Source organism: Electrophorus electricus, unplaced genomic scaffold (genome assembly GCF_041902795.1).
Source record: "Electrophorus electricus isolate QZ-2024a unplaced genomic scaffold, ASM4190279v1 Scaffold116, whole genome shotgun sequence".
NCBI lineage: Eukaryota > Metazoa > Chordata > Actinopteri > Gymnotiformes > Gymnotidae > Electrophorus > Electrophorus electricus.
This window is the reverse complement of record NW_027658398.1, coordinates 60,001-67,500: the sequence shown is the minus strand read 5'-3', so window position 1 is coordinate 67,500 and position 7,500 is coordinate 60,001. Positions and strand designations below refer to the sequence as shown.

At 55.5% G+C, this 7,500-nt stretch overlaps 1 non-coding gene across 1 annotated transcript in view; it reads right to left on the bottom strand.

Moving 5' to 3' along the window:
• Window positions 1-1,772, bottom strand: part of LOC145654058 (18S ribosomal RNA) — a 1,839-nt gene extending 67 nt beyond the window's left edge. The window contains exon 1 of the ribosomal RNA XR_014120289.1: window positions 1-1,772. This exon is cut by the window's left edge and continues 67 nt beyond it. This is a non-coding gene — a ribosomal RNA (18S ribosomal RNA).
• Window positions 1,773-7,500: the final 5,728 nt, after the last annotated feature.

The following is a 7,500-nucleotide window of genomic DNA, read 5'->3' as shown; positions in this document are numbered from 1 at the left end:
GTTTGATCGACTTCTCGGCGCTCCGCCAAGGCCCGCGAGGAGCCCCGGCGGGGCCGATCCGAGGACCTCACTAAACCATCCGATCGGTAGTAGCGACGGGCGGTGTGTACAAAGGGCAGGGACTTAATCAACGCGAGCTTATGACCCGCGCTTACTGGGAATTCCTCGTTCATGGGGAATAATTGCAATCCCCAGTCCCCATCACGAATGGGGTTCAGCGGATTACCCGCACCTCTCGGTGTAGGGTAGGCACACGCTGATCCAACCATTGTGGCGCGCGTGCAGCCCCGGACATCTAAGGGCATCACAGACCTGTTATTGCTCCATCTCGCGTGGCTGAACGCCACTTGTCCCTCTAAGAAGTTTGACGCCGACCGCGGAGGGCCGCGTAACTATTTAGCATGCCGGAGTCTCGTTCGTTATCGGAATTAACCAGACAAATCGCTCCACCAACTAAGAACGGCCATGCACCACCACCCACAGAATCGAGAAAGAGCTATCAATCTGTCAATCCTTTCCGTGTCCGGGCCGGGTGAGGTTTCCCGTGTTGAGTCAAATTAAGCCGCAGGCTCCACTCCTGGTGGTGCCCTTCCGTCAATTCCTTTAAGTTTCAGCTTTGCAACCATACTCCCCCCGGAACCCACAGACTCGTGGTTTCCCTCACGCTGCCCGGCGGGTCATGGGAATAACGCCGCCGGATCGCGGGTCGGCATAGTTTACGGTCGGAACTACGACGGTATCTGATCGTCTTCGAACCTCCGACTTTCGTTCTTGATTAATGAAAACATTCTTGGCAAATGCTTTCGCTTTCGTCCGTCTTGCGCCGGTCCAAGAATTTCACCTCTAGCGGCGCAATACGAATGCCCCCGGCCGTCCCTCTTAATCATGGCCCTGGTTCAGGAAACCCACAAAATAGAACCGGAGTCCTATTCCATTATTCCTAGCTCAGGTATTCAGGCGAGAAGCGGGCCCGCTTTGAACACTCTAATTTTTTCAAAGTAAACGCTCCGAGCCCCGTCCGGACACCCAGCCAAGGGCATCCGGGGGGCACCGGGAGACAGGGTCTGAGACAGGCGGTGGCACGCCTCGCGGCGGACCGCCAGCCCACTCCCGACATCCAACTACGAGCTTTTTAACTGCAGCAACTTTAATATACGCTATTGGAGCTGGAATTACCGCGGCTGCTGGCACCAGACTTGCCCTCCAATGGGTCCTCACCCATGGGTTTAGGATACGCTCATTCCGATTACAGGGCCTCGAAAGAGACCTGTATCGTTATTTTTCGTCACTACCTCCCCGTGTCGGGAATGGGTAATTTGCGCGCCTGCTGCCTTCCTTGGATGTGGTAGCCGTTTCTCAGGCTCCCTCTCCGGAATCGAACCCTGATTCCCCGTTACCCGTGGTCACCATGGTAGCCGACTATGGTACCATCGAAAGTTGATAGGGCAGACATTCGAATGAGACGTCGCCGCCGCGGAGGGCGCGCGATCGGCCCGAGGTTATCTAGAGTCACCAAAGCGGCCGGGGGGCCCGAGCCCCCCGGATGGGTTTTGGGTCTGATAAATGCACGCATCCCCCGAAGGGTCAGCGCTCGTTTGCATGTATTAGCTCTAGAATTACCACAGTTATCCGAGTAACGTGTGGAGCGATCAAAGGAACCATAACTGATTTAATGAGCCATTCGCAGTTTCACTGTACCGGCCGTGTGCACTTAGACCTGCATGGCTTAATCTTTGAGACAAGCATATGTTACTGGCAGGATCAACCAGGTAGTTTGCACCGTGGTCTGGGATGAACCACGAGTGACATCCGCCTCCCCTTCCGGGGGCTAGGAAGCAGCGGGTTGTAAGTGCGTGCGCCGTCAGGTCCAGACGCCATACAGGGCTACCCAGGACAGCTTCCGCGGCCAGTGTAAACGTGCTCGCGCACCGCCCTCTGGCCTTCGGACGCCGACCTCTCACCTTGATGCAAAGCTGTCCCATCCGGTCATGCCCGCACCGTACCCCGTCCACCTCCTCCGGAGGTGCGGACGGCCGACTCCAGGTGCTTTCGGCGTTCCCTCTCTTCACGCCGTTTTGATTTTCGTTGGCCGCTGGTGGGGGGACAAGGGAAAGACCTCGTCGAATTCCCTCCCCCCTAGCCTCGCTCAACCTACGTTTCGTGATGTAACCAAGAAGAGTGATTCGTGGGCCCAGGTAGGTTTGAAGAGGAGGCCAACAAAGCAGGGCACTCCCTTCCTCCCAAACCACAGACACCAGTATAGGACAACTGAGTAGACAGACTGGCCGTCTGAGTCTCCCCCAGAGAGTTCTGGGATGGGTTACAAATAACCCCCACCCCCCATCAGAGGCTTGACCCGCTAGAACCAGGGAGGATCTGTCAAAACCGCTCTCCACATCAGAAGTTCTGGATCAGCCGGGGCTGGTCGGCAGACGTCCACCTAAGGCCGTGGCCTAACCCCGTGTGGGGGATAGCGCTCGCACCCGTACACGTGGACACCCGCTCGTCAAATGGCTGGCTCCTCACTTACCGTAGGGGGAATGGTTTGCCTACCCCTGGCGGGTCTGGTACTCCACTCTACCAAACAAGGAAGCAACACACCAATAGACCCCTGCAACACCGGGCAGCTTTGGGCAGTGTCACTACACTCCTCCTTGTTCTTCACGTTCCTTCCGTGGTGATTTTTTTTTTTTTTTCGTGGCCATTGCCGTGCATGGCTTCCCCATCGCTTTGCATGCTCTCCATTGCCTCGTGCTGCTTCACCATTGGTCTCACCTGGAGACCGAAGCCGCTCTCCCAGTAACCCGATGGTACCTGGCCAGAAAACCCCGTGCCCGATTTCATCTAGGACAAGGGCCAAACCACAGACCGTGCCCGTCCAGGGTCAACCCCTGGTCGGACAGGCCTGGTGGGTCGATACCATGGATGTGGCAGGCCGACGAGAATCCACTGGTACATTTACAAACACGCCCACCCTGGTGGCATGGCTGTACGACCCATCGTCGAAGCACGCTGCGGCGGACTGAGCCATTGGATCCAGTTGCCTGGGCGTACACTCAGCCCAACAGACGCACTCGGGTCGGGGAGAGCAAAGCAGACTGTGTGCCTGGATGTGCCCACTTCCATAGGGGAATCGGCATGATGGTTCACTTAACCCGAGGAGGGCTCCCCTCGCGGGATAAGCACCCCCCTCGGGGGATGGGGGGGGGGGGCATCCAGAGCACACCACTTTCCGGTAGGGGACAGGCGTTTGATCATGTGTCCGAGGGAGAGCTCCCCTTGCCGGCCGAACACCCCTCGGACTCCCCTTGGGCTTCCAGAGAACGCCACTGGATGAATTTAGTGCTTGGACCCCATTGATTCTCTTTGCTCTCCCATATACCCGACGGGACCTATTTGCAAAACCCCGTGCCAACCAGACCTCCAGGAAGGGGGCTGGCGGCTAACCATGCCCAGCAGGGTGCACCCTGGTCGGACACTTTGGGAGGGTCGAGAGCCTGGAAGTGCCACCCGGGGGAGTAATTCTGATTTCCGTTTTAATGCACTCAGGGACAGCCCGAGGACCTCTGTAGTGCACCTGAGGCGGACTGAGCCGTCGGGTCCAGGGGTCTGGAGTTCGGAACCTCCAGGGTTCACCTGGCTGTTCTCTTAGCCCAGCAGGGTGCACCCTGGTCGGACACTTCGGGAGGGTCGAGAGCCTGGATGTGCCACCCCGACGAGTAATGAGTTTTCCCTTCGTATCTCTTCCGGACCAGGTCCGATTCGCACGAAACTCGCTGGGCATGGCCAGGAGCGCCCCCTGCTGCCCACGCCACCGTCCCCGCGCTTCTACTCCCGAGGGCCGAGGAGACAGCGAAGCGTGGGTCGGGTCGCCTGCTTCCAGGGTCTCCCTGGTACTCTCCAGTCTCCCGAGTCCATCGGGTCCGACCTCGTATTTTTAGCCCAGACGGGGAATGAGAAAGGGGCCCCCGACCGCCCGAGGGCGGGCGCTCGCTTCTCAGCCTAGGAACGTCCGATTCCCACGAAACTTTTACGCCAGACGTTCCTGGCAGCGAGCGCGTTCAAAGGTGACCCGCGCTGCTTCTCTCCTCCCAAGGGCCGAAGAGATATTCGTCTTCAAACCCGACCGGCCCTGTGTTTGCCGCCCCGGCGGTTTTAAAAAATCATAGCGTAAAAACGGTGGGTGCGCTTCGCCTGCCGCTTGGACAGCGTTAAACGGCAGCCCCGGCTCTTTCCAAAGGGCCCTCAACCGACTTTCTGCTCCCAAGGAGCCCAGAGATATGAAACCGAAAAATCAAAACCCCGTGCCAACCAGACCTCCAGGAAGGGGGCTGGCGGCTAACCATGCCCGGCAGGGTGCACCCTGGTCGGACGCTTTGGGAGGGTCGAGAGCCTGGATGTGCCACCCCGACGAGTAATGAGTTTTCCCTTCGTATCTCTTCCGGACCAGGTCCGATTCGCACGAAACTCGCTGGGCATGGCCAGGAGCGCCCCCTGCTGCCCACGCCACCGTCCCCGCGCTTCTACTCCCGAGGGCCGAGGAGACAGCGAAGCGTGGGTCGGGTCGCCTGCTTCCAGGGTCTCCCTGGTACTCTCCAGTCTCCCGAGTCCATCGGGTCTGACCTCGTATTTTTAGCCCAGACGGGGAATGAGAAAGGGGCCCCCGACCGCCCGAGGGCGGGCGCTCGCTTCTCAGCCTAGGAACGTCCGATTCCCACGAAACTTTTACGCCAGACGTTCCTGGCAGCGAGCGCGTTCAAAGGTGACCCGCGCTGCTTCTCTCCTCCCAAGGGCCGAAGAGATATTCGTCTTCAAACCCGACCGGCCCTGTGTTTGCCGCCCCGGCGGTTTTAAAAAATCATAGCGTAAAAACGGTGGGTGCGCTTCGCCTGCCGCTTGGACAGCGTTAAACGGCAGCCCCGGCTCTTTCCAAAGGGCCCTCAACCGACTTTCTGCTCCCAAGGAGCCCAGAGATATGAAACCGAAAAATCAAAACCCCGTGCCAACCAGACCTCCAGGAAGGGGGCTGGCGGCTAACCATGCCCGGCAGGGTGCACCCTGGTCGGACGCTTTGGGAGGGTCGAGAGCCTGGATGTGCCACCCCGACGAGTAATGAGTTTTCCCTTCGTATCTCTTCCGGACCAGGTCCGATTCGCACGAAACTCGCTGGGCATGGCCAGGAGCGCCCCCTGCTGCCCAGGCCTGGCTCTGGGCCTGGGCACACTTCATTCACTTTGTACCTTTAAATCATACTACTACTACCACCAGACTTCCAGGCCCAAGAGGTCAAACACAGTCATGCCCAGCAAAGTAGCTCTGGGCCTGGGCACACTTCATTCACTTTGTACCTTTAAATCATACTACTACTACCACCAGACTTCCAGGCCCAAGAGGTCAAACACATTCATGCCCAGCAAAGTAGCTCTGGGCCTGGGCACACTTCAATCACTTTGTGCCTTTAAATCATACTACTACTACCAGACTTCCAGGCCCAAGAGGTCAAACACAGTCATGCCCAGCAAAGTAGCTCTGGGCCTGGGCACACTTCATTCACTTTGTGCCTTTAAATCATACTACTACTACCACCAGAATTCCAGGGCCAAGAGGTCACACAGTCATACACAGCAAAGTAGCTCTGGGCCTGGGCACACTTCAAGAAGTTTGACCCTTTATATAAGCCTAGAAATAGACTTCCAGGGCCAAGAGGTCAACCACAGTCATGCACAGCAAAGTAGCTCTGGGCCTGGGCACACTTCAATCACTTTGTGCCTTTAAATCATACTACTACTACCACCAGACTTCCAGGCCCAAGAGTTCAAACACATTCATGCCCAGCAAAGTAGCTCTGGGCCTGGGCACACTTCAAGATGTTTGACCCTTTATATAAGCCTAGAAATAGACTTCCAGAGCCAAGAGGTCAAACACAGTCATGCCCAGCAAAGTAGCTCTGGGCCTGGGCACACTTCAATCACTTTGTGCCTTTAAATCATACTACTACTACTACCAGACTTCCAGACCCAAGAGGTCAAACACAGTCATGCCCAGCAAAGTAGCTCTGGGCCTGGGCACACTTCAAGAAGTTTGACCCTTTATATAAGCCTAGAAATAGACTTCCAGGCCCAAGAGGTCAAACACAGTCATGCCCAGCAAAGTAGCTCTGGGCCTGGGCACACTTCAAGATGTTTGACCCTTTATATAAGCCTAGAAATAGACTTCCAGGCCCAAGAGTTCAAACACAGTCATGCACAGCAAAGTAGCTCTGGGCCTGGGCACACTTCATTCACTTTGTACCTTTAAATCATACTACTACTACCACCAGACTTCCAGGCCCAAGAGGTCAAACACATTCATGCCCAGCAAAGTAGCTCTGGGCCTGGGCACACTTCAATCACTTTGTGCCTTTAAATCATACTACTACTACCAGACTTCCAGGCCCAAGAGGTGAAACACAGTCATGCCCAGCAAAGTAGCTCTGGGCCTGGGCACACTTCAAGAAGTTTGACCCTTTATATAAGCCTAGAAATAGACTTCCAGAGCCAAGAGGTCAAACACAGTCATGCCCAGCAAAGTAGCTCTGGGCCTGGGCACACTTCAATCACTTTGTGCCTTTAAATCATACTACTACTACTACCAGACTTCCAGACCCAAGAGGTCAAACACAGTCATGCCCAGCAAAGTAGCTCTGGGCCTGGGCACACTTCAAGAAGTTTGACCCTTTATATAAGCCTAGAAATAGACTTCCAGGCCCAAGAGGTCAAACACAGTCATGCCCAGCAAAGTAGCTCTGGGCCTGGGCACACTTCATTCACTTTGTACCTTTAAATCATACTACTACTACCAGACTTCCAGGCCCAAGACGTCAAACACAGTCATGCCCAGCAAAGTAGCTCTGGGCCTGGGCACACTTCATTCACTTTGTACCTTTAAATCATACTACTACTACCAGACTTCCAGGCCCAAGAGGTCAAACACAGTCATGCCCAGCAAAGTAGCTCTGGGCCTGGGCACACTTCAATCACTTTGTGCCTTTAAATCATACTACTACTACCACCAGACTTCCAGGGCCAAGAGGTCAACCACAGTCATGCACAGCAAAGTAGCTCTGGGCCTGGGCACACTTCAATCACTTTGTGCCTTTAAATCATACTACTACTACCACCAGACTTCCAGGCCCAAGAGTTCAAACACATTCATGCCCAGCAAAGTAGCTCTGGGCCTGGGCACACTTCAAGAAGTTTGACCCTTTATATAAGCCTAGAAATAGACTTCCAGAGCCAAGAGGTCAAACACAGTCATGCACAGCAAAGTAGCTCTGGGCCTGGGCACACTTCAATCAATTTGTGCCTTTAAATCATACTACTACTACTACCAGACTTCCAGGCCCAAGAGGTCAAACACAGTCATGCCCAGCAAAGTAGCTCTGGGCCTGGGCACACTTCAAGAAGTTTGACCCTTTATATAAGCCTAGAAATAGACTTCCAGGCCCAAGAGGTCAAACAC